At 38.1% G+C, this 26,181-nt stretch overlaps 1 non-coding gene across 1 annotated transcript; it reads left to right on the top strand.

Moving 5' to 3' along the window:
- The first annotated feature begins 2,279 nt into the window (after window positions 1–2,279).
- LOC119035612 (U6 spliceosomal RNA) lies at window positions 2,280–2,386 on the top strand. Its single transcript, XR_005079844.1, has one exon. It is a non-coding gene; the product is annotated as a U6 spliceosomal RNA (small nuclear RNA).
- The last annotated feature ends 23,795 nt before the right edge of the window (window positions 2,387–26,181 follow it).

Here is a 26,181-nt window from a genome sequence, read left to right as displayed (position 1 = left end):
TTGTTCCAAAGGCTTGGGGGCAGATTCCACTCTTTGTCTCTTTCTGGTTCTGGTGGATCTTGGCATTCCTGGGCTATTTCTCTCAATTCCTTCTCCATGTTCACAGGACCTTCTCTTTTCTGTGTATTTTTTCTTTGTGTGTCTTTTATAAGGATGCTTGTCAATGAATTTTTAAGACTGACATGAATATTCCAGGATGCTCTCATCTCAAAACCCTTAATTTAATTATTTTTGCCAAGATCCTTTTTCCAAATAAGGTCAAACAGGTTCTAGCTATTAGAATAGAAAAGCATATCTTTGGAGTAGTCACCATTAAGCCACTACAGTCTACATGTTGGTCCTCCAAAATGCACATCTGTTCTAGGTACAAAATATATTCATTCCATTCCAAAACCACCACAATGCCTCAGCCAATTACAATATAAAGGCTAATCTTAAAATCTCATCTAATTATCATAAACTCAAAAAGTTCAAAATCTCTTAATTTGGATTAAATCAACCCAATTAGGTATAGGTGAGACTTTGGGTTTTATTGATCCTGAGGCAAAATTCCTCTCCATCTATAGACCTATGAAATTAGAACTCAAGTTATCTGCTTCCAAAATATGGTGGTAGGATATGCACAGAAAGACATTCCTGTTCCAAAAGGGAAAAAAGAGAATGAATAAAGGAGTAACAAACCCTAAGCAAGGTCAAAATCCAGTGAAGCAAATACCATTCAGTTTCTGTGGCTCTAGGCTCTGCGGTCTGGGCTCACCACAGCACTGTGTGCCCTGTGCCTACAGCTCCAGCTTCCACCTGTGCACCCACGCTACTGCCCACAGAGTCAGTTTTTCTTCAGAGTAGTTCTATCAGCTCATGTCTTAAGTGTAGAATTTTGTAGTTCAACAGCTGTCTTTCTCTTTGTCCTCTTTCTGTTGCTCTCTGTCCAAGCTGTCAGTGTTTTTGGTTATACATGTGTAGAAAAATTTAGATATGCAATGTGGCTCTGGCAGCAAAAGCATCTGAGAAATGCTGGACTCTCTGTTTAACCTCCTGTGACTGTTTAACTCTCTTATGGCCTCAGGCTTGACTGACTGCCTAGAAAGTTGGAATGCTGCCCAAAGATAACCCCCCAGGAAGAAGGTTCATGAATATACAGAATGTGGATAACTGCCTGTGATACCTGTTAACTTAGAAATGCATTGGTCTTTCTGGTGGTCTATGTTGACTATCTAGCATAATATTTTGCTATTAACCCTATAAAAAAGAGACTCTGTTCTTAGAGGAGGTGGATTTCTTCCTGGCCGACCACCACTGGGAACTACAGCTGCTTTGCCTATGCGTGTATATTTCTCCTATTAAAGCTTTTATAAATTTGGATAAGGCTATTTGTCAGCTCTTTGAAATCAATCCTGAATTTAGGCTTTTCGGGGTTTCCCCAACAGCACAGTTTCAAAAATGTGGGTTTTTGTAGATGTGATTAACATATATAATCAGTTGACTTTATATAAAGATTATCCTCACTAATCTAGGTGATCCTGATTCAATCAGTTACATTAGGAGAAAAACTGAGGCATTCCTAAGGAAGAAGAAATCCTGCCTGTTGAAGTAGCATCAGCCCCTGCCTAAGAGCTTCCAATCCTCCTTCCTGTTGGCCTGCCTGACAGTTTTTGACTTCTGTTCCTTCTTCACCATCATAGTTGCTGCCACCACATATGCTCTTTCTTTGAGGCTTTTCTATAGCCCTCTGCTTTCTCACCTAGTTCTAAAAGTTTTGCTACAACTCAGAATAAAACACAAACAGGAAATAACAAATGTAATTAATGGGGAGATTTTACAAACATTCCCAGACAGCTGCAAAATCTTAGCAGTCATGGATCGGCCCCTAGCTGTTTTTGAAACAAGAAATAGGATTCTTCTGGGCTTTTATTTATTTGAGAGAAGGGCCCACCAAATACTCCTTCTATTAATTTTTCTCTAATGCATTTCCTACTAATTTGAAGGTTGACCAGAGGTAGAGCAATGGATTCTTCCTTGTATTGTGTGGCCAGTCTTCCTCTCTGCTGAGATATGGCTGAATCCATCACTATTACCTTTCATGTCATTGGCTGAAGGGTAAAATTATATGGATTTAAATGATAAGCAGTTTAATACTGCTAATAAGCAAAATTTGTCTAGTCCAACTATATGAATATTTTAAAAATATCAAGATTCATAGTTGTGGCCAAGATGGAAGCATAGGTTCCTTCCTAACACAACCAAAAAAAGGATAACTACCAATTTGAAAACAAAAATCGGTGTTCACTTCGGCAGCACATATACTAAAATTGGAATGATACAGAGAAGATAAGCATGGCCCCTGTGTGAGGATGACATGCAAATTTGTGAAGCATTCACTATTTTTAACTTAGAAAAAAAACAACCAGAACTGCCAGAAAATCGAACTGCATGGAAGCCTAACAACTAAGGAGATAAAGAAGAAACATTCATCCAGACTGGTAGGAGGGGCAGAGACCAGCAGCAAGGGTGGAGACAATGCATGGCAAGGCAGTTGCTGGTGGATCAGGTGGGTGAGGTGGAAACTGGTGGACTGGACAGTCCCACACTCCCATATGGATAAACTGGGAGGAACAACTGGAGAGCAAGAGAGACCATGCAACCCAGGGTTACAGAACCAAAAAGTAAAGTATCAAAAATTCTGACTGTAAAAACCTGTTGGGGTTGAGGCAGTAGGAAAAACTGCCAGTCTCACAGGAGAGGACATTGGAGGGGCTCATAGGGTCCTAGAAGGTACACAGCCCACCAAACCAGGAATCAGCACCAGGCAAGCACCTGAAAGAGCACAATTCATGTGTGGGAAGCAGGGGAAAAGATGGAAAAGGGGGCAGGAGCTGAGCAAGTGGCATTGTTCTCTCTTTGATTCCTTCCCCATGTACAGAACCACAACATACCAAAGTGGTTTGCCCCACCCTGGCAAGAACCTAAGGCTCTACCCCTTACAACGTAACAGGTGTGCCAAGGCAAAGAAATATGGCCCAAATAAAAGAACATATCAAAACCCCAGAAAAATAACTAAGCAATGAGGATATAGCCAACCTATCAGATGCAGAGTTCAAAACATTGGTAATCAGGATCCTCAGAGAAATGATTGGGCACAGCTGCTTAATAAAAGAAGTAAAGGATATACAAAGTGAAATAAAGAAAAATATACAGGGAACCAACAGTGAAGGGAAGGAAACTGGGATGCAAGTCAGATTTGTGACAAAAGGAAAAAATAAACATTCAATCAGAACAGATTGAAGAAATAAGAATTCAGAAAAATGAGGAGAGGCTTAGGAACATCTGAGACAACTTTAAACATTCCAACATCCAAGTCATAAGGGCACCAAAAGGAGAAGAGGAAGAACAAGATATTGAAAACTTATTTTAAAAAATAATGAAAGAGAATTCCTCCAATTTGGCAAAAGAAATATGCATATAAGTCCAGGAAGCTTAGAGATCCCAAATAAATTGGACCCAAAGAGGAGCATACCAAGACACAGCATAATTAAATTGCCAGAGATTAAAGATAAGGAAAGAATCCTAAGAGCAGCAAGAGAAAAGAAGAGAGTTACTTACAAAGAAGTTCCAATAAGGCTACCAGCTGATTTCTCAAAAGAAAACTTATCAGTAAGGAGGAGCTCAAAGGAAGTATTCAAAGTCATGAAAGGCAAGGACATCCATCCAAGATTACTGTATTCAGCAAAACTATCATTTAGAATGAAAGAGCAGATAAAGTGCTTTCCAGAAATGTAAAGTTAAAGGAGTTCATCATCACCAAGCACTTATTATATAAAATGTTAAAGGGACTTAAAAAGCATAAATGGTAGGTTCAAAATAGACAGGGAAAGGTTAAGTCTAGTACAGGAGCTCTGGCTTGTATGGCTCAGTGGTTTGAGTGCAGACCTGCGAATCAATGAGTTGCCAGTCTGAATCCCAGTCAGGGTACAGGCCTGGGTTGTGGGCCAGATCCCCAGTAGGGGTGCGCAAGAGAGGCAACCGCACATTGATGTTTTTCTCTTTCTCCCTCCCTCCCCTCTCTCTAAAAATAAATAAATTTTAAAAATTAAAAAAGAATAGTATAGGAAATGGAGAAGCCTAAGAACTTATATGTATGATTCATGGATATGGTGGGGAATGCTGGAGGGAATGGGGGTACCAGGTAGAGAATTTATGGGGGTGAAATTGGTTCGCAAAACCATACAGGTGTCAAGTTTACAACTCAGGAAAACATGATCTGCACACTGTATCGCATGCTCATAGGCTCAAGCAAAAGTCTCTTTTGTCTTCATTTATTACTCCTTTGCCCATCTGTACCTACCAGCCACCTTTCTTTCCCTCTGGTTATCACTATACTGTTGTGTGTGTCTAGATGGCTTTTGCTTAAGCTCTTCACCTTATTTCATCCAGACCCCCAAACCTCCTCCCCTCTGACAGTTGTCATTTTCTTCCATGTATTCATATCACTGTTTCTATTTTATTCATCAGTTTATTTTGTTCATTAGATTCTACATATAAGTGAGATTAAATGGTACTTGTCTTTCTCTGGCATATTTCACTTAGCATAATGCTCTCCAGGTTCATTCATGCTGTTGCAAATGGTAAGATTTCCTTCTTTTTTCACAGCTGAGTAGTGTTCCACTGCGGAAATGTACCACAGCTTTTTTATGTACCTATCTATTGATGGGCACTAGGGCTGTTTCTAGATTTTGGCTACTGTATATATGTTGCAATTGACATAGGAGTGCATATATTATTTGTAATTAGTGTTTCAAGTTTCTTGAATTATATTTCTGAAAGGGATCAGTGGGTCAAAAAATGGTTCTATTTTTAATTTTTGAGGAAACTCCATAATATTATCCACCATGGCCACACCAATTTGCATTTCTACCAACAGTCCACAAGGTTTCACTTTTTTCCACATCCTCACCAATACTTATTGTTTATTGATTTATGTTGACAGTCATTCTGACAGCTGTGAGGTGATTATCTCATTATGGTTTTCATTTTCATTTCTCTGATAATTAGTAATATTGAATATTTTTTTCATGTCATGTCTACTGGCCATCTGCATGTTCTCTTTGGAGAAGTGTCTGTTCAGGCCTTTTGCCTATTTTTTAATTGGGTTGTTTGTCTTCTTGGTGTTGAATTGTACAAATTCTGTTTATATTTTAGAAATTTATCCCTTATAAGATCTATCATTGACAAATGTGTTCTCATATTTAGTAGGTTCTCTTTTCATTTTGTTGATGATATATTTTGCTGTGCAAAAACTTTTCAGTTTGATGTAGTGTTATTTGTTTATTTATTTATTTTTGTTTTCCTGGCCTGAGGAGCTATATTAGCAAAAATATTACAACAAAAAATGTCTGAGATTTTACTGCCTATGTTTCTTATAGAATTTATATGGTTTTGTGACTTACATTTATGTCTTTAATACATCCTGAGTATATTCTTGTGTATGATGTAAGAAGGTGGTCTAGTTAATTTTTTTCATGTATATGTCTAATTTTCCCAACACCACTTTTTTGAAGAGACTGTATTACTCCATTGTATGCTCTTGCCTCCTTTGTCAAATATTAGTTGACCACAAAGGCACAGGTTTATTTCTGGTCTTTATATATATTTTTTAAAGATTTTATTTATTTATCTTTGAGAGAGGAAGGGAAGGAGAGGAGGAGAGAAACATCAATGTATGGTTGCCTCTCGTGCATCCCCTGCAGGGAACTGGCCTGCAACCCAGGCATGTGCCCTGGCTGGGAATCGAACCGCGAATGTCTAGTTCGCAGGCCCATGCTCAATCCACTGAGCTACACTAGCCAGGGCCTGGTCTTTATATTCTGTTCCACTGATCTATATACCTGTTTTTATGCCAGTACCTGGCTGTTTTGATTACAGTGGCCTTGTAGTATAGAACAATATCAGGTATTGTGACACCTCCAATTTTGTTCTTATTTCTCAAAATTGCTGAGGCTATTCTGTGTCTGTCTTAGTTTCTTATAAATTTTTGAATGTCCTAAATCTTAGAAGTATGCCAACGGTGTTTTAATAAGAGTTGTATAAATCTATAGGTTGCTTTGGGTAATATAGGCATTTAATGATGTTAATTCTTCTAATTTGGGGGCATGGTATATGTTTCCAGTAATTTATATCTCTCTCAATTTCTTTAATATCCTATAATTTTCTGAGTATGGGTCTTTTACCTCCTTGGCTAAATTTATTCCTACGTACTTTTTTGTTGTGGCAATATTAAATGGGATTATTTTCTTAATTTATCTGATACTTTATTACTGGTGTATAAAAACGCCACCAATTCTGAGTATTAATTTTGTATCCTGCTACTTTGCTGAACTCACTTATGAAATCTAGTAGTTTTTTGGTGGGGTCTTTAGAGATTTCTATGTACTGTATCAATTCATCTGTGAATAATGAAAATTTTACTGCCTCTTTTCCAACTTGGATGCCTTTAAAATTATTTTAAATCCTCAATGGATAATATGTTTATTGATTTTAGACAGAATGGAACTGAGAAAGAGAGAGAGAGAGAGAGGGAGAGAGAAAGAGAGAGAAACACTGGTGTGAGAGAGAAACATTGATCAGTTGCCTACTGCACCCTGACTGGAGATTGAACCTGCAGGTTAAGAATGTGCTCTAACCAGGAATAAAACCCACACCTTCTTTGTGTACAGTATGATGCTCCAATCAGCTGAGCCTTCTGACAAGGACTGAAGGACTTTTATTTTTTCTTCTTGTCTGATTGCTGTGGCTAGGACTTCCAGTATAACGTTGAATAAGAGTGGGGAAAGTGAACATTCTTGTCTCATTTCTGATCTTAAGGGAATTTATTTTAGTGTTTGCCCATTAAGTACAATGTTGGCTATAGTCTTGTTATATGTGGCCTTTATTATTTGAGGTATAATTTCTCCATTCCCACTTTTCCGAGAGTTTTTATCTAAAATGGATTGTGGTTTCTATCAAATGCTTTTTCTGCATTTATTGATATGTTCATTTGGTTTTTATTTTTTTATTTTGTTTATGTAATGAATCACATTTATTTATTGCATCCTGAGAGTAAATCTCATGTGATCATGGTGTATGACCATTTTAAAGTATTGGTGAATTTTGTTTTCTAATATTTTCTTGAGGATTTTAGCATCTATGTTCATCAGGGATATTGGCCTATAATTTTTTTTCTTCTTAAGTGTTTTTATCTGGATTCTGAAATTCAGTTAAGGCTGATTTTGTAAAAAAGGTTGGAAGTCTTCCTTTCTTTTAAATTTTTTTAGGAATAGTTTGAGAAGCATGGCTTTTAGTTCTTCTTTGAATGTTTGGTGAAATTTGCATGTGAAGCTATCTGGTCTAACACTTTTGTTTGCTGGGAGATTTTTTGATTATTGCTTCAATTTCATTAGTTGTAATTGGTCTGTTCAGGTTTTCTAATTTTTCCTGATTCAGTTTTAGAAGACTGTATGTTTCTAGAAATTTAGCTATTTCTTCCAGAATGTCCAATTTGTTGTCATGCAGTTGTTCATAGTATTTTTTTTTACTATCTTTGTATTTCTGTTATGTCGATTGCTACTTCTTCCCTTTAATTTCTCATTTTATTTATTTGGGCCTTTTATCTTTCTTGATGAGTCTGGTTAAAGTTTTCTCAATCTTGTTTACCTTTTCAAAAGAAGCAGCTCTTGGTTCATTGATCTTTTGTATTTTTTTTTGTCTCTATGTCATTTATCTCTACTCTATTATTTCCTTCCTTATACTTACTCAGTACTTTGTTAGTTGCTATTTTTCTAGTTCTTTTAGATGTAGGGTAAAATTATTATTTTTTTTTAATTAAATAAATTTATTTATTTTTTTTTGAATTGTTTATGCTGTTACAGTTGTTCTATTCCCCCCTTCATTCCCCTCCACCCTGCCCCCCCAACCCCCCATTACCCCCCCCCTTTAGCTTATGTCCATGTGTCTCAAGTCCTTTAGGTTCTGTATTTCCCATACTATTCTTGCCCCCCCCCATCTATTTTCTATCTACTGTCTATGCTACTTGTTTTCTGTACCTTCTCTCCCCGTCTTCTCCTCCCACTCCCCTGTTGCTAACCCTACTTGAGATCTTCATTTCTATGTTTCCACTCCTGATCTAGCTGTCCTTTTAGTTTGCTTTCGTTTTAGGTGTGGTTGTTAATAACTGTGAGCTTGTTGTCCTTTCACTGTTCATGTTTCTTTAACTTCTTTTTCTTCAATAAGTCCCTTTAACATTTCGTATAATAAGGGCTTGGTGATGATGAACTCCTTGAATTTGGTCTTATCTGAGAAGCACCTTATCTGTCCTTCCGTTCTAAATGAAAGTTTTGCTGGGCAGAGCAATCTTGGTTGTAGGTCTTTAGTTTTCATGACTTGGAATATTTCTTTCCAGCCCCTTCTTGCCTGTAAGGTCTCTTTTGAGAAATCTGCTGACAGCCTGATGGGGACTCCTTTGTAGGTGATTGTCCCCTTAGCTCTTGCTGCTTCCAGGATTCTCTCCTTCGTTTTAATTTTGGCTAATGTAATTATGATATGCCTTGGTGTGTTTCTTCTTGAGTCCAACTTTTGTGATACTCTCTGGGCTTCTTGGATTTCTTGGAAGTCTGTTTCCTTTGCCAGATTGGGGAAATTTTCTTTTATTATTTGTTCAAATAGTTTTTCCACTGATGGTTGTTTCTTTCCCCCCTTCTGGTACCCCTATAATTCGGATATTGGAGCGTTTATAGATGTCCTGGAAGTTCCTAAGCTTCTCCTCATTTTTCTGAATTCTTATTTCTTCATTCCTTTCTGATTGATCATTTTTTTCTTCCTTCTGGTTCACTCCATTGAGTTGAGTCCCAGTTTTTTTTTTCATCTCTATGGGTTTCCTGTGGAATTCCATTCATTTCCCTTAATTTAGCCTTCATATGTTTCTCTAATTTGTGGCTATAGTCCACCAGATCTGTGAGGAAGCTGACGACCAGTGTTTTAAACTGTGCGTCTGAGAGATTTGCTATTTCTTCATCACTTAGATTTATCTCCGGGACTTTGAGGTCCCCCTGCGACATTTTTGGTCTGTTCTGGCCCTTTAAGTGAAAGAAGCGGCGCCTTGGAGTCCCAGGTCGCTGGGTTGTGACGCTGTATATGGGGGCGTGGTCAGAGCGGGGAAAATGGCGCCGCCGCCGCCGCAGCCGGTCCCCCGCTCACTCCCTCACCCGCGCGTAACCGGGCACCCACAGTCAACTCGCTGCCACCGCCTCCCCACTGACTCCTCCGTAGTCGCTCACCCGGTGGGCTGCTCACTAGGTCCAATCCTGGGTTTGGAACCCGTGCGGCTGGATTCGCGCGTCTGGATTCCGCGCCCGCGGTCGGGCCGAAGGATTTGTTGTTTGCGGACTTCCGAAGAGTCGCGCGTCTGGATTCCGCGCCCGCGCCCGGGTCCCCCCGGTTTCGCCGGTTTCGCCCCTTACGGGTCGGGCCGAAGGATTTGTTGTTTGCGGACTTCCGAAAAGTTCAGTTTTCCGTGTTCTGGTTGTGTTTTCTGGTGCTAATATTTAGTTGTCCTTAAACTTGGTTGTGAGAGGAGGCAGGCACATCCACCTTAATCCTCCATCTTGGCGGAAGTCTGGGTAAAATTATTTATTTGAGCTTTTTCTTATTCCTTGAGGTAGGCCTATAATGTTATGAACATCCCTCTCAGGCCTGCTTTTGCTATGTCCCATAGGTTTGGGGATGTTTTGTGTTTGTTTCTATTTTTCTTCATCTAACTTTTGATTTTTTTCCCTTGGTTTCATTGTTAACCCATTAATTGTTTATTAACATGTTATTTAGCATTCACATGTTGGAATGTTTTTCAGTTTTTTAAATGTAATTGATACACAGTTTCATACCATTATTATTAGAGAAGGTGCTTGATATGCTCTCAATCTTTTTGAATTTATTAAGACATTTTGTTTTCTGTATGTGTGTCTATCCTTGAGTGTGTTCCATGTGCACTTGAGAAGAATGTATATTCTACAGCTTTTGGGTGAAATGTTCTATAAATATCAATTAAATTCATCCAATCTTATGTTTTAAGTTTGTTGTTCTCTTGTTGATTTTTAGTCTGAAAAATCTGTCCATTGATGTCAGTGATGTGTTAAAATTCCCTACTATGACTGTTTTGATGTCAACCTCTCCCTTCGTGTCCATCAAGATTTTCTTTATTTATTCAGGTGTTCTTATGTTGAGTACATAAATGTTTACATGGGTTACATCCTCTTGTTAGATCAATCCCTTTAGTATTATGTAGTGACCTTCATTTCTTATTATGGACTTTTTTGAAGTCTATTATCTCTGATAGAAGTATTGCTACCCTGGATTTTTTTTTTCATTTGCATGGAATTTTTTTTCCATCCCTTTACTTTCAATCTGTATCTAACTTTTTTTCTGAGGCAAGTCTCTTGTAGATGGCATATAATTGGGTCATATTTTCTCATCCATTCAGCTACCCTGGCTTTTGATTGAAGCATTTAATTTGTTTACATTTCAGGTTTTATTGATAGATACTTATTTAATATAATTTTATTCTTTTCATATATGTTCCTCTCTCTTTTCTTAGTCTTCTTAAAGTAGACCCTTTGACATCTTTTGTAATAGCATTTTGGTGGTCCTTTAGCTTTTTAATTTTGGTCTGAAAAGTGTTTTTATTTCATCTTTAATTTTAAATACTAGCCTTGCTAGAGAGAGTAGTCTTAGTTATAGGTCCTTGCTTTTTATCACTTTGAGTATTTCATGCCAATCCCCTCTTGGCCTGAATTATTTCTGTTGAGAAATCAGCTGACATCTTCACCAGGTTAAAGAAGTTTTCAGCCATTATTGTTTCAAAGAGGTTTTATATCTCTTGCTCACTCTTTTCTTCTTTTGGTATCTTTATGATGTGGGTGTTGTTGCATTTGTTGCTGTTTCAGATGTTTCTTAGGCTTTCCTCATTTTTTAAAATTGTCTTTTCTTTTTGAATCTCTGCTTGGATGCCTACTGTTATCTTGTTCTGTAAATCACTTATTTGATCTTCTGCTTCATCTAACCTGCTGTTGATTTCTTCTGGTGAATTCTTTATTTCAGATATTGTATTCTTCATTTCTGATTGGTTTCTTTTTATGGTTTTTATGGTTTTAATGCTTACTGTCTCTTAGTTTAAGTTCTCACTGAGATCACTCATTTTTCCCCTAAGGTCTCTGAGCATCCTTATAACCATTGTTTTAAACTGCACATTTGGTATTTTTGTTGCCTCCTTTTCATGTCATTTTTTTTCTGGGAATAATTATTGCTCTATCATTTGTGTCATATTTTTGTCTCCTTATTTTCTCATTGTGTTTTAGCTAGATTTACTATGATCCCATCTGTTATGATGGCTTTACAATGCAGTTGTCTTGTTGGTGTCAGTGGCACAATCTCTTGAGCTCAGTGCTCCTGGAATGTTTCTCGTGGGTTGTGTGCAGCCTCCTGGTGTAGTTGAGTCTTGAATGCTATTACCCCTTTTGTGGTTTGACTTAACCCTCCTGGCTGGCTGACTGTAAGAGTAAACCTTGATTACTATGTATGAAATCTTTGCAGGGGCTGTCCTCCCAAGGCTACATTGTTTCTAGTAGAGTATGGTGCCTGCTGGAATCCTCCTTAGAGTGCTGCTTATATGGCTAGTTGGGTAGATCTGTGATATTATCTGAAGCCCTCCATTGGTTGTGTTGGTTTTGAGTCCACTTAGTCATGGTTCAGGTACAGGTTGTTGTCAGACATGTGCGTAAACGACCTTGGACTACCTGTCTGGAGTTACCATACCATTCTCTGTTTGTGGCTGTGTCAGCTGGGCCTAGGTGTGTGTGGGAGGGGCCAATCTGTGTAGAAGTATTGGCTTCTTCCATTTATACTGTAAGCAGGTCTATACAAATTCTGAGACTTCCTGAGGTTTACTTCTACATGTCAGCTATTCCACCTCCCCTTGAGGTTACATGGTCTTCTTCCAGAGCCTTCTGAAGAATGAGTACAGAGTAGGCTCAGGCTGGCTACAAACCAGAGACCCTTTCACAGGTTTTGAGCTTGGTATGTCAGAAGGATGGAGCTTATTGGTCCCTTACTTAGGTTCGATGCAGTCAGGCACTTAATGAGGGAAAGTGGCTCCTTACCACTAAGAGTCTGCTATAGATTTCAATTCTAGCTCCCCCAGGAGGGGTGCACTGTAGGTTCAGGTTTGATGCAGCCAGCAATCCCCTTGCAGAAGCAAGCTCAACAGGGCATAGCCATGTGGAGGGAATTTTTGCAGGTAAGGAAATAACATCTGAGGGATACAAATGAAAATGGCTCATATAGTATATGAGTAGTTCAGAAGGGATGCAACATGAAAAAATAAGAGTTGGGTGGTTGGTTAGGAAGTAAAGCATATGATGACATTATTCCCTTATGTATTACCCATTTCTCCAACTAGAATTTAAATTTCATTAGGGCAAGGACTTATGTTATTCTGCTTTTTAAAAAATCTCAAGCAAACTCCAACATTTCTGAAACCTGGGATAAACATATATTGTTTGAACAAAAGTATTAATCATTTATCTATTACTTACACAATTTATTTGCCTCTAACATCCAACATCCTTTTTATTAATTCCCTATGTGCTGGTGTGCTACTATGTTAGTAACTTAAAAACTTTATTTTTCTCTGTGGCCTCTTATCTCTCTTACAAATTAGAAGTTCTTTATGAATTATGGTCATTGTTATAGCTGCTTGCACATAGTAGGCATGCACAAATGTTTGCTAAATTTAAATACAGAAGTTTAAAATACTTCAATCAGATTATTTCCTATTTCATTATATGAATGAATATGGAAGATGCTGGAAATAGGGCAGGGAAAAAGATACAGATGGCAAGCCAACCTTCCCTCACAATTGGGCCTCCAGAGGCTATTTGCTGTTACTGTTACAGAGAAATGAAAGCTGCATGGTACATGCAGGTGTTTTATACCATGTATACCATGTATGGCCACAGTATAGCATATGAGTATCATTGGTAGCAGTTGCTAGATAACTATGTATTTTTCTACATAGAACGAGTAACTCAAATGTTTTTTTCAAGCAATTTTGATGGAATAAAACATGTTTTGAATGCTCAACTCCCCAACATTTTTGTGCACAGACCTTTTTACATAAAGAAAATATATGACTCCCATGGAGCCTGGTGGAGTGATTTAGGGAGGTCAAAACTAACAGTACAGTCAGTGGCCATAAACTCCCTTCACAGAGAACTATCACTGGAATTTTTCAAACATTGTTTTCCCTTTCCCTCCCTTGAGTTGTGACATGGTGCTTATAAAAATGTGTAATCTTTGCTCTCTAGGATTTATAACCAGCTAGAGAATAGAATTTAATAAGTAACCATGAATCTAAACCTTAGATGTTACAGTGATCAATTGTCCTTATTCTTAATGGTTAGATTAAGTCCACAAAGTCCAGGACCCTATCAAGCCAATGTACTGTTGTACCTCAGTGCCTAGTATGCAGTAGGCAATATTTGTGGAGCAAAGGGTTGAATCCTTTCCTATTGAGTAAAAGAGATTTGTTGTCTTACCAATTCCTCATGATGATTTTGTAGCTCCTCATAAATGTATTATTTATACATTTATGTATAAAGAATGTATTCTTTATAGAAGGACTAGTTCAGTATTCATCAACCTCTTTGTGTGTGTGTGTGTGTGTGTGTGTGTGTGTGTGTGTTTGTGTGTGTGTGTGTTCCATAGGGGAGGCATGCTGGAGAGTGGGATATGGTAGAAAGAGTGCTAGATTTATAATCAGTCTGAGTCCATTCTCTAGAATCCCTAGATATGTTACCTAAGTAACTCCCTTCATTGTGAAACCCATCTATCCAGTAGGAACAGTTATTTTCCTGATGTCCCCCAAAGCTGCTATATAGGAAAGTGTTTGTAAATTATCATGCAATACAACAAAGGTAAAAAACTATTTTCCTAACCTAGAGTCAGTAGGGGAGAATTGGCTGTGCTCATGAAGCAGTTTGGTGAGCCTTCTTGACCACTAAGTGTTCTACTGACCTTACCATTAAAGCTTTCAGAGCACTCACGAAGGCAAATGTTCCTTGCAGCAGGTTCAATTCCTTCAGGAGGCAGATAACATTACAGTGATGGTACATCTTGTACAAGAGTGGTATGGCACATAGGCATAATAACAACTTCTCACATTTGGATTTATATTTTTATGTTTTTAAATCTTCAGTACTTCTTGTGTATATTGTCTATAAATAAAGTTACAGAGACTATGACTTTCAGCTCTTCTCTCCTGAAGAATATCTGTAAATGTACATGCAGCTCTGAGGTGAATACAGGCAGTGCTAATCTATGTTACTAGTTTATTTATTGACTTGCAGTGGTTTTGGCAGCTTCACAAGGTATATAAATTGATGTGACAAGAAAACCAGACTGAGACTCTCATATCAATCCATCCTTAGACTTAATGTTGAAATGCAAAACACATCAGAGAGTTAGTAGTTAAGCATCATCAGTCACATATGTATGCATGAATACACCTGCTCCTTTCCTGATGTAGGACAAATGTAGTGAAGGATAGAGGTGCATTGAGTGCTGGAGAGGGAGGGAGGGTGAGTGGAGATAAAGTCTATGAAAAGCTAAAATTATGTAAATTTCCATTTTTGTGCAAACTATACATATTAACTCATAATCAATTACAAAATTAGTTTAAACATTCTAGGGAAAACCTGCATGTTCAAGACATCTTGTTCTGTTCTATAAGTGGAACCTAATTAACAAAACAAATAAGCAAGCAAAATAGAACAAGAGACATAGAAATAAAGAATAAACTGACAGTAACCAGAAGGGAGTAGGAGGGGGATATGGAGGAAAGAACGGAAAGGGTCATCAAGGAACATGTATGTATAAAGGACCCAGGGATAAAGACAATGGGGTGGGGGTAGGATCGAATGTGTGAGGTGGGGTGTGGATAGGGCAGGGGAGAGTAATGGGGGGAAATGGGGACAATTGTAATTAAATAATAATATAACAATTAAAAAGTAATTTAAGTGCATTACATACTTGAATAGCTAACACAAGTTTCTTCGTTGGTCAAAATTTCTTCCTGTTCATGCAGTGAAGACTCCAGATTGGTTTATTTTAAATTAATTCATTTTTTGTGTGTGAACTATACATTGTAGAAATGATAGTAGTTGTGTAGATGAGCAAAATATTCAATATTCTTTCTGGTACCTTTGGCAAAGTCTTCATATTGGAGTAGCAGGATTTTGATCAGGTATCCTGAGTGTATAAGAGAATATTATAATTTCCACAAGAGTTCCTCCTTCCATTAAGAAAGGAAGCAGAACTATCTATTCTTAAAGATACACCTTTTATTCAACATTTCTTCAGTGCCCTTTGAAAACTATTTAATCTTTGCCAAGTTGAGGTCTTGTAGAATCACAAGACTCTCTGGAATTGTCTCAGGAATACATTAGAAAAAGCACTCTGTTCATCGTGTAAGCATACAAAGTTAGATTTATAAAAAGTTTGGAAAATGAGAGAGTATTGGAATATTTGGGGAGGTACATTGGGATTGTGACTACAAAAACCAGGATACAGATGGAGTTATTAGGTGAAAACAACAGCACCCTATCACAATATTGTACACAGTAAAAAAAGTCTTAAAGAACACTAGGTAGGTCCCCAACTGTCTGGGAGTTCAGAGAATGGGCCTTGGAAGCTATGGAACTAAGAACAATGCCTAAACCACATACTGAAGTTAATACAGAAGGTTAACTTGCTGTTACTACTCAGCACAGATAGATAACTTGCCTCTCTGCTACTTAACACTTGATTCTAGATCTTCCATTATTGCTTCTCTACAAGCTGGATGTCTGTGGTTATTCTTTTTAGAAAATGAATTTCCTTTGGTACCTGTTTCTACATGTTTACTTCTTTCCATATAGTAACCTCATGTAGTATATCTGACTGTTTTTACATTAACTTCAAGAAAGCTGGGAAAGGGCTGCTGAATTCTTCCCTAGGCCCATGGAACACAGTAAGGGAAATACTCCAAACAATATGAGGGGAATTAAAAAGATACTGGTAATATCCATTATAAAAGTCCATAACAAAGTGTTTTTGTTTGCTATTTTCCCTCAGCTAACGCAGGATTTCATCCCCCACCCAGCAAATACACCTTTAGCATTGGGTGGGACTTCTGCATGACTCTCACCCATGCTCATAAACAAACCTAAAGCATTACTAATTAGGGCAAATTTAAACACAATGTTGCTCAGTATTTCTGGTATTATATTCTGTTAAAAGGATGTTAACATGGTCTTGATTACTCCCCAAAGTCTCATAGAACTTTTATAAAAACATTATGTTTTGGTTTTTAATTGCATTCAAGTCTGTACCTTTATCACAGGCTTCAGATATGAATCCCTTGGGTGCTGAGCCCTGTGCAAGATCTAAGTGACTATACATTGCACTTGTAGCAGGACTGTTCATGTATCCACTGTAACTGAACTTTACTGCTGGGTCAAACTACTTCCCTTTTACTAAAAGATGCTTTTTCTATTGAAAGATGCCTCAATCCCTCCTATAAACAAACTTCGGGATGACTTGTTGCTAAATCTGCCAAACTCACCAGGGCATTTATGAATTTTCCTTAGACATTAACATGTTTTCTCAGCTTTTGTATATCTGAAGTCTTTATTTTGCTTCAGGTTTTGAAAGAAATTTTGGTCAGATATAGAATTTTAGATTGATAGTTTCCTTCTTTCAATAATTTAAAGATGTCACCCTATATTCTTCTGGCTTGCCATATTTCCGATGAGAGTCTGCTCCTATTCTTACATTTGGTTCTCTGTTCACATTTGGTTCTCTTTGGGGCTTTTAAGATTTTCTTTTATCAATAGTTTTTAGTTACCTGAGTAAAATGTACAATGATGTTATTTTGTTTATATTTATTCCTTTTGGTGTCATGAGCTTCTTTTCAAACAATTAAATTGAAATAAAGACATTTTTAGACGTATAAAAGCTGAGAGTTCATTTCCAACCAGGCAGGCACTAAGTTGTGTGACGGCAAATGTTTAACAGCTCGCCAGCAGAGCAGTCTTAGATCTGTTGCATTTTCCAGTTTTCGTGGTATAAGTAGTCTTACTATGACCGATTTCAGGGTATCAACTGGTCATCTCTGAACATAGGGTAGGGAAGAGATGCACATAATTGACTCTTGAAAACCTATGTGAGTTGACTCAAGCACAGTATTGCCTGCACTATAAGAAATAAAAAAGGAAGTCCTTCAGATAGAAGAAAAATACCAGATGGAAATTGGGATCTACATAAAGGAATTAAAACCAGTAGAAATTAAAACCACTAGTATATGAGTGAAAATATGTGGGTAAATATTTCTAATTAAATGTTTGGGTCTAAAAGATAATTGACTGCCTAAAGCAAAAATAATAACAATGTGGAGCATAAATTCTAGAGTAAGCACTAAAAAGCAATGACAATATCAAGAAAGCAACACAGCTGATGGAATAATAATAAAACATAGAATTATAAATAAATTTTCAATCTACCTCCCCCCAAAAAAGAGGCAGGATGAGGGGGGGAAAAGAAACAAAACAGTGCAAACTGAACATCCAAACCAACCATTTTATTATTACATGAAATTTAAATAGTCTAATCACTCCAATTTTAATGTAGAGATTGTCAGATTGAATTAAAAGGCCTAACTATATGCTGTTTGTAAGAAACCCACTCTTACATATGTAATCTTCTCATAAAAGGTCAAAAGAGATACTTGTACAAATCCAGCTGAGGAAAGTCACTGATGATCTATACATACAAAATTTTAACATTTGAAGAACTTTTATAATTCATATTTTCAAATTAGTAGACAGTGAATTCATACCACCTGTAAGTTCAACTTGGCACTAAGGTGAAGGGATACAAAGGATGATAGTATGTGATCTCTAAGTATAACAACAGATTAATCCTATTCTAAGAAGAAAGACATTTATAGTGTTCTGAATTTGGAATCAGAACATCTGGGCAGGTAGTCCCAGCCCTACATTTTATTAGCTGTGTGGCTTTTGCTAAAGCCTACTTCTCTGGGACTCAATTTCTTTTTCTGTAACACAGGGAGTTCTCTGGGGAGGTGGGAAATCTTTTATCAGAACTTTAAAATATTTGTGAGACCTCCTCACAGCCCTCTCACACTCTATATACATTCAGGCTGAGTTGACAGGTTCTGCCTAACCTAGTATGTATTTTGAGAAAGCTCACCAGTCATTCCAATGAACAGCCCCTCCCCCAACCTCATAGCCTACCCATCAATTGAAGGTCACTGAACTAGATAATTTCTATGGCCCTTTCTATCTATGGTGTTTAATAATTTTGTATTTTGTGCAGAATTAATATTTGAGTGTTATTCAAATTACCTCAATTTTGCAGCCACCTATTAGGTCAACATTGATAAGCCCCAGGCTTGGCCTCTTGGCATCTTGCCATTTTTTCCAATTGATGGATTGGAAATGTCATTCAGTAACTCTGTTGATTTATCTATGGGTATTTTATTTCAGAGTGAATGCATAGATCCAGTAATAACTACACTGTAGATGCTCCTATTTAGTTGTCTATGCAGCTCAGTTCACCATAGTTGAAGTACTTAGAGACTGTTCGATGCTTCTTTGGTCTAGGGTGGCTAGCATTGATCTGTTGAAAAATCAATGAAGTCTGTGCTTTGGTAGAGAGAGTACTAAATTAGTTTCACTGGTTCACAAAACTGGAAAGTAGGCCATTGCCCAATACTCCAGTAGTTGCTGCTGGCTCTTCAGCAGCCTCAATGGGTAGACACTGAGGACAGAATAGCAAAGTCTTGGGGTCAGAGGGAGTGAGGCCCTGTGATTCTAAGAGGGGCCAGCCAAAACATAGTCTTCAAAAAGGAGAGGAGGAAGCCCTCACTCAGCTTTCATTCATGGTGTCAGGAAATAATTTTCTGATACAGCATATGGTTTGCTTTAGTTTTAATATGCCAGGGAGGTTTTCTTTAATTATTTTCCCATTATTTTTTCTTAAAAAATGACTTTATCCATCTCTACCCCAAGAGTCCTTGAGAAATATGTGTTATTTCATTTCAAACATGTTACATTTTAAGGATTTGTAGAGCTAAGTTTTGGCAGAAAAGATGGGGCTAATTAAGTAAGAGTGGGTCATGTTCTAATTTCACATTCTTAGTCAGAATGAAAATGGTTTTAATTGTAAGGATTAAGCTAGGGGACTATAAATTCTTTTCTAATAATTATGAATATCAGTCTCTCCTACATAGGGCAAAAGAGAAATCCCACTCAGGAAGCCATCAATGATGTCAGAGGGAAGGAGATGGAAAGAGTCAGAAGCAGGAGGGAGACAGCTCTGGTGTTAGCTATCCTACAGCACACAGTGTGTCACTCCTATGGCCCTTGGTGGAAACCTACACCATATACTTAACCAGGGCTAGACTTTGGCAAAATAAAGAAGTAGGAAAACTATTTTCATCCTGACTTCACACCTCAGTTTCTCTTTTGATTACCCTGACTCCAAAAGCCCCTCCTTCCATTTTTCTCTTCTCCCTGCAAAGAAGGTGTCTGTCTTGCTCTCAGGTGCCCATCAACAAGGCCATGACATAGCTTAGCTACAGGGAGACCCCATTTAGAGATTCAATGGGCAATAGTGCCTGGACTTGGTCAATCACCTGTTGATTTCATTAAAAAACCAAAGGATTTAAGAAGAACCTCACTCTCCAGTGGGAGAGTGTTAGAAAACTTGGCAGGGGACAAGAGAGAGAATTGAGTTGGTAGCGTTCTAGTCTTCTAGTGCCACTGTATTTGCAAGGGATTGTGCACCACATGGCCTTGGCATTGATTCTTGAAGGACAGCATCACTGTTTCATGGTTTATTCCATTTTCTCAAGGATGTGATAGGGAGGATAGGGATTTGTTGCTAGAGATCTGTGGTATCTTCAAAGTGCTGTGACATATTATATTCTTTCAGACTCTTGACATCATTAGGGGGATGAAGAAATCAGACATTATTATGTCCTTTATATCAAGTTTGACACTAAAGATGAAAGAACAAGTTATATTCCTTGTATTCACAAGTGAATAGTTGAGCTCCTCTAGACAGTAAGTTTTCTGCCTCTAGAAGTCAAGTGTTCTGCCCCTTAATCCACCTTGTTTTCAGCCTTTTTTGTGTATGTGGTATTAGTTCTATGCATTCTTTTTAATGGTAGAGATTTCTATTTTACAGCATGTCCACTTAGGACTATGAAATAGAAGCCGAAATAGATGTATAGTTTTTTGAATTTTTAGCCCAGATACTCTTGGAAACAGAGCCCGAGGCAAAAGCTCACCTGCTAATACTTTATTAGAGGTGACTCTCAGTACATTAAGAGTGAAAGAAAGAAGGAAATGAAGCAGAGGAGAAAGAAAAGCTTAGTGGGACTTGTGATACACCACTTGTGCTGCAGAAACTGCTGCTGGAGACAGTCCTTAGATGTGAGCCCTCTTCAGGAATTGCCTTGGATGAAGAGAGAAAGGCCTCATCCTAGTAATACCCTTTTCCCAGACAACCAGTGACTGCTCAGTGCAGCAGCAAAAAGGCCTGAACTTCTTCCCTCAATTTGAGCAACTCTGAAGAATGACCTCAGTTCCAGAATTCTCCATGGAGTCAGATGAGACCATTGCTGTGACTCATCATAACCCAGCTTTTCCCCTTTCCCACCTCTTTTTCCATTCCTTCCCAAGATCACTCCCTAAAAAACTTCCTGCATGTCAGTTTCTGTCTTATTCTGCTTCCTGGTAATGCAACTTGCAAAAATACATGTTACGTTTTGTAGTAGGGTTCTGTTAACTCTCCTGACCTCTGACTGAAGCTTCCCTGCCTTTTTATAATCTTTCTATTTCTGGAGGTATGTGGATGAACATGTGGGAGTGGGAACAGTGTACGAAGATTTTTATATTGCATGCAATATCCACTGGAGAACACCTATCACAGAAGAGGCACTAAAAACCATGTACACAAAAAAACTCAGGCAGTTGACATCAACTATCCTCTGTCATTGGCTACTGGATGTTGCCATAATAAGCACATGAGTGAAGTTTCCATGATAGCAGGGCCCAACTACATGAGCTCAATAGCATCTAGTTCTGCTGAGTTGGGCTGATCTATTATTGCCATTTCCAAATGTCCAACTTGCCCTCAGGAGAGACCAACTCTGTGTCCCTGATGCTGTCATCATCAGTGAATAAGTCACTTAGTGGCAAGTTGACATTATTACTACATTAGTATCCTTTAGCCTGAATGGGCCAGAAATTAACAGGAATAGATGTTCATTACTGGTATGGGTTTTTCTTTTCTGCCCACAGGACCAACACAAGGTTTTATAGGGTTTTTGATCCACTAGAATGTGGTTGCATATGATATTGCTTAGACCAAGGGACCTAGTTTACATCAAAAGGAACACAAGAACAGGCACATGATTCTAGCATGCACTTCACTACTTAGAAAGTGCTGACCTGACAGAGCAATGGATCAGCCTGGTGAAGGCATGGTGAAAGCACCAGCTTAGAGATAATAATTTGCCAGGATTGAAAACCTTCCTTCAGGGTACAGTATATAATCTAAATCAATAGTTATTTATGATTTTGTGTCTCCAGGGGTAGAACTATGAACTCTGTTTGTCTAGAGGTCCTGGTTCTAAGAAGAAACACTTCAACCAGAGGGCACAACAAGAGTCACATTGAACCCTAAACTATGACTGCTCTCTGGCAGTTTGGAGTCACCATTCTGTCAGGGTTAACTGAAACTGAGATCAGGCCAATGTTACACAATGAGCCAAACAAGAAATATGTTCAGTTTTTCAAGTGATCCACTTGTCTGCCTCTTTGAATGGCAATCATATCTGCAAAGGGCATGATGCTCAAGAGGCTCAGGCACCTCAAGTATGAGAGTTATACTCCTGAGTTAGCCAATGAGATCAGCAGAAGTATCAGCTGCGGGTGAGGGGAACCTAGAATGGACAATAGAGGAGGGAGATGATCAAGATCATTTGAGGCCTTGAGACTACTGCATGAGTGGTGGCTATAGTTAACCCCATTAACCTTCATCTTATAAGTTTCTCCCAGAAAAGGGGGCCCATCTGAGTTCTAAAGGAGCTTTTCCCATCACTTATACAAAGAACTGGATCTGTGCAGTGCAGAGGTACATTGAAATAGATGCTGTGATGCATCCCTCAGCCCTCTTTCAGGAAAGGTGAACTTACTACATTAACTGTTGGGACTGTTATAAGAGACACCTAAACTGCCGGCCTTCTTCAGCATCTGCCTCTATCTAGGTCATGCTGCCTTTCTAGGACAGCTCACATCCAATGACTGATTGAGCAGGAGGAAAGTACCCTGTCCTCTTGTACCAATTTGGGATAATTTTAGAAGGCCATCAAAGCTTCAAAGCTATCTGTAGATATGGCTGATATCTTCACTGAGATTAAATCAGAACCCAACTTCTTTCTCTGCTCAAACGAATACTCCCTACCCTTCAATATGCATTGATCCCAAGAGTATTCCTTTTTTTTTAAATATTAAATTTTATTTAGTTACTTTTCAAGTACATTTTTTTAAGAGTATTCCTTAATATAGCACAAGAAGCTTCATCTTAGTCTGCTTCCAAAGGAACTGAGTCTGTGACAAAGAGCAAATACAATGAGGTATATTACCAAGGTGACTACATCAATCACCAAGCATGTCTGGTTGCTCAGTTTTCATAGCACATTTCCAGAAAGATTGTCTGAAGGGACTGTACCTCAGAACTCTTCATGGGGGATATTGAGAGAGTCGAGGAAGACAGAATAATTTCTTTGTTGGCTTCCTCCTCTTTCCCATTTGTCAAAGTGTACCCCATAGTGTGACAACACCTCCATGCTTCTAAGTAGGGTCACTCAGCCACTGCAGGTGACCACTGGGGAAGCCAGATCCTTCTCTTGTTCAATCCAACCAGTTCTTAGGTACAAAGGTATTCCTTGTGAGTCAGGAATTCACAGGGGCTCTCAAATCAGTAGTGGTGGCAGTTACAGCAAACAGAATTTCTGACCACAGACATGGTATGAACCATCAACATTGACACTCCAGTCAGAAGGGAGAGCAAATGACTGAGTAAACAGGGCTGAGTGGATTTGCTAACATAAACTATAAGCAGTACAAGTAGTAGGGATGTATATATACATTTTTTCCTGATGAATCTAGTTATACATTTAACCTTTTATAAAATACTTACTTTTTTCATTTGATTGTGAAAGAGGAAAGAATCAGAATAATGAGAGTGGCAAAATAATAATAGTAATATTTTAAATAAATTTTATGATTGTATAGTGTTTTACAGCTAACAAAAATGGGAAAGCGTGCTACTTTTGTAGAGGAGAAATTTGTGAGACATTTTTTCCCTAGTCACCCACTAGCACTTTAACTTTCTCTATTAGCAAAGGGGAGAATTTGATGGATGGGATATTTCTAGGCCAGAGTAAAGCTGGGAAGAAGCCTTAGAAGCCTGGGTGTTAAAGGACATTGGAGGTGACATATAATCCAACCACCTCCTTTTACAAACAAGAAAGCATATCTAGGGAGAGAAAATGAGCTCTGTATCAGCTTTTGATTTAGGAAAAAATGATTAAGAACAAAGTGATTGTATTCATGTTAAAATTATATAGTGCCCTCATTAAAACTCTATCTCTTAGGAAGACTTTCGTTTGCTAAATCCCTATTATCTTCTGTGGATTCCACATTTATTATTTTCTCTAATTAACTGATTGATCTTCACAAAATCCTAGGAGGTGTATATCATCACACTTATTAATTAAGAAGTTTAGTGGCTTATATGGGCCAGATTAAAAATTAGTATCATGTTCACACAATAGCATTGCACTGACTCCAGAAGTGAAGTAGCTAAAGGATTATTGAAGCCAAAAGCAATGAAATCATATTTTCACTTTAACAAGTTGTTTCTACTTCCCTTTCATTTTGAGTTAAAGCATCAAAGATTATAAGACAATGGTTTGCTTTAAGTTAATAAAAGTTTACTTTCTGTTTGAATCAATAAAACACTGACATAAATACGAGCAAAAACATCCAGGAAAGACACATTTCCAAATCTCTTCACCACAGCCTGCAGTGTATTAGGTTAACCAAAGTCCTCCCACCCTAGTATCTCCCTGTTTGGAATGAGGGCATTCTCCTTATGGGTCTTCAAGTTTCCTTCTAGCTCTAAAATAAGCAAAGCAAAGCAAAACAAAACAAATACAACCACTGCCATTCTGGATAGTTCTTTTGTTTTGTGGTAATGAAAAATTTTAAAACTTCCAAGAATAAGAACACCAATGAATGAGGAGGGGCAGACTCGCTAAAATACTGATAGTGCAGACACAGGAAGTGCTTCAGTAGACTGGAGCCTCACAGTAAGCATTCTGACCTCTGCCTTGTGGTGGTTTAGATTAATTGGCTTATGCTGGCTGGTTGCACAGTCCATAGGGAGCTGGATCGCTCATTAGAGCATAGTCATAGCTTAGGTATTTCTTGGCAAAAGAATAAAGTGATCCATTTAGACCCAACTATCTGATCACTCGCTGGGAATAACTTTTCTCTTAACATTGAATTTTCCCTCCCCCTGTCCTTCCATCCTTCTCTCTCTTCTGTAACACTCACTGTGTACCAGGCAGAATTCTAGGTACTGTATGTTAATACATTATGTAAATGTATTAACATTAATCTGCATAATGACCCTGAAAAAGGTATATTTGTTATTATCATTTTACAACAAATTAAGAGACAGATACACAAAAAGTTAATTAAATATCTTTGGTCATATAGTAACTACATTGTGGGGCCCGGACTTGAATCCAAGCAGCTTGACTCAGGAGTCCACTCCCAGAACCACAGCGCTCTACAAGTTTCATGCTGAGGACACATGCTTCCTATTTTCCAGTCTTCCCTTAATCCAAAGCACCTTAAGCAGCTCGTGTACAACTCTGGGAAGACGGTTGTAGAGCAATTGCTACTTCTTAACAACATTATTTTACTTGAGACTAATTGGGGTTATACTTGTTATCTATTTTATTCACTCATCTATTCATTATCTCCAGCTTCAAAGTCATCTGTAGCTTTCCAATACTCCATGTTCCATCCATACCTGATGTCCTTTGGCACTTTCTTGCCTCCATGCTTCTTTGCCTGTGCTCTTGTTACTGCCTGTAATGGACTTCCTTCCCTTCTGTATTTGGGGAGCATTTTCCATCCTTGTAGCCTTACATTTCTAGTCCTTAGGTAGAAACATCAGAATGACCTACTTATGTGTCCTTTGCCCTCTCAGGATTGAACATGCCATAAGGACTATAACAATATTTTATTCTTCTATGTGTTATTATCTGTAAAATAATACAATAAAGGCTTGAAGTTAACATATAAATATTTTACCAAGAAAAATTTAAATGTGAGGAAAATCTTTTTAAATGTGTCTGGTATCTAAAATGTTAATAAATCTTTAGAGAAGAGTTGTATTGAGAAAAGTTCATAATCTTCTTATGTTTTTTTTTGGCAAAGCAAAAAAGAAATATGTAAAGAGAGTATAATGAGAAATGCACGATAAAAATAAGCTTATGCTATTGTGTGTATACCAATGTGATTTTTCACAAACTTCCCAGTACCCAAGGGTCATTACCTTCCATTTGCACAATGCCTGGCTAGCCAAGACACCCATTTCCTGCTACAAGAGTTCTGGAATTAAGGGCGCTTTCTGTATAAGGTAGTATGTTTAACTGGGACCTAAGAGAGATTACTGAAAACTTATACCCGGTGAGAAGGACCCACTTGACCTTATGTTCTTGTTGAAGAGAAAGACTATGGGAGATCCTTCCACTGCAGGTAAGACTAAACTGAGGGTGGCCTGGCTGGGGTACTCACACTGCCTTATAACCCAAGAGCAGAGACCTGAGCATACGTGTGCTACAGCTGCATTTGTTTGACACTTTTTTTTGTAACCACAAGCACATAATGAGGATCCAGTGGAACCTGGCTATGATAGGATTTGCTCCTCAATATTCCCCCTGTCATCTAGTAG

This window comes from Artibeus jamaicensis, unplaced genomic scaffold, assembly GCF_021234435.1.
Source record: "Artibeus jamaicensis isolate MK-2021 breed Jamaican fruit bat unplaced genomic scaffold, CSHL_Jam_final contig_311, whole genome shotgun sequence".
Lineage (NCBI taxonomy): Eukaryota > Metazoa > Chordata > Mammalia > Chiroptera > Phyllostomidae > Artibeus > Artibeus jamaicensis.
The sequence above is the reverse complement of the archived record's forward strand: the minus strand, read 5'-3'. Positions and strand labels throughout refer to the sequence as shown.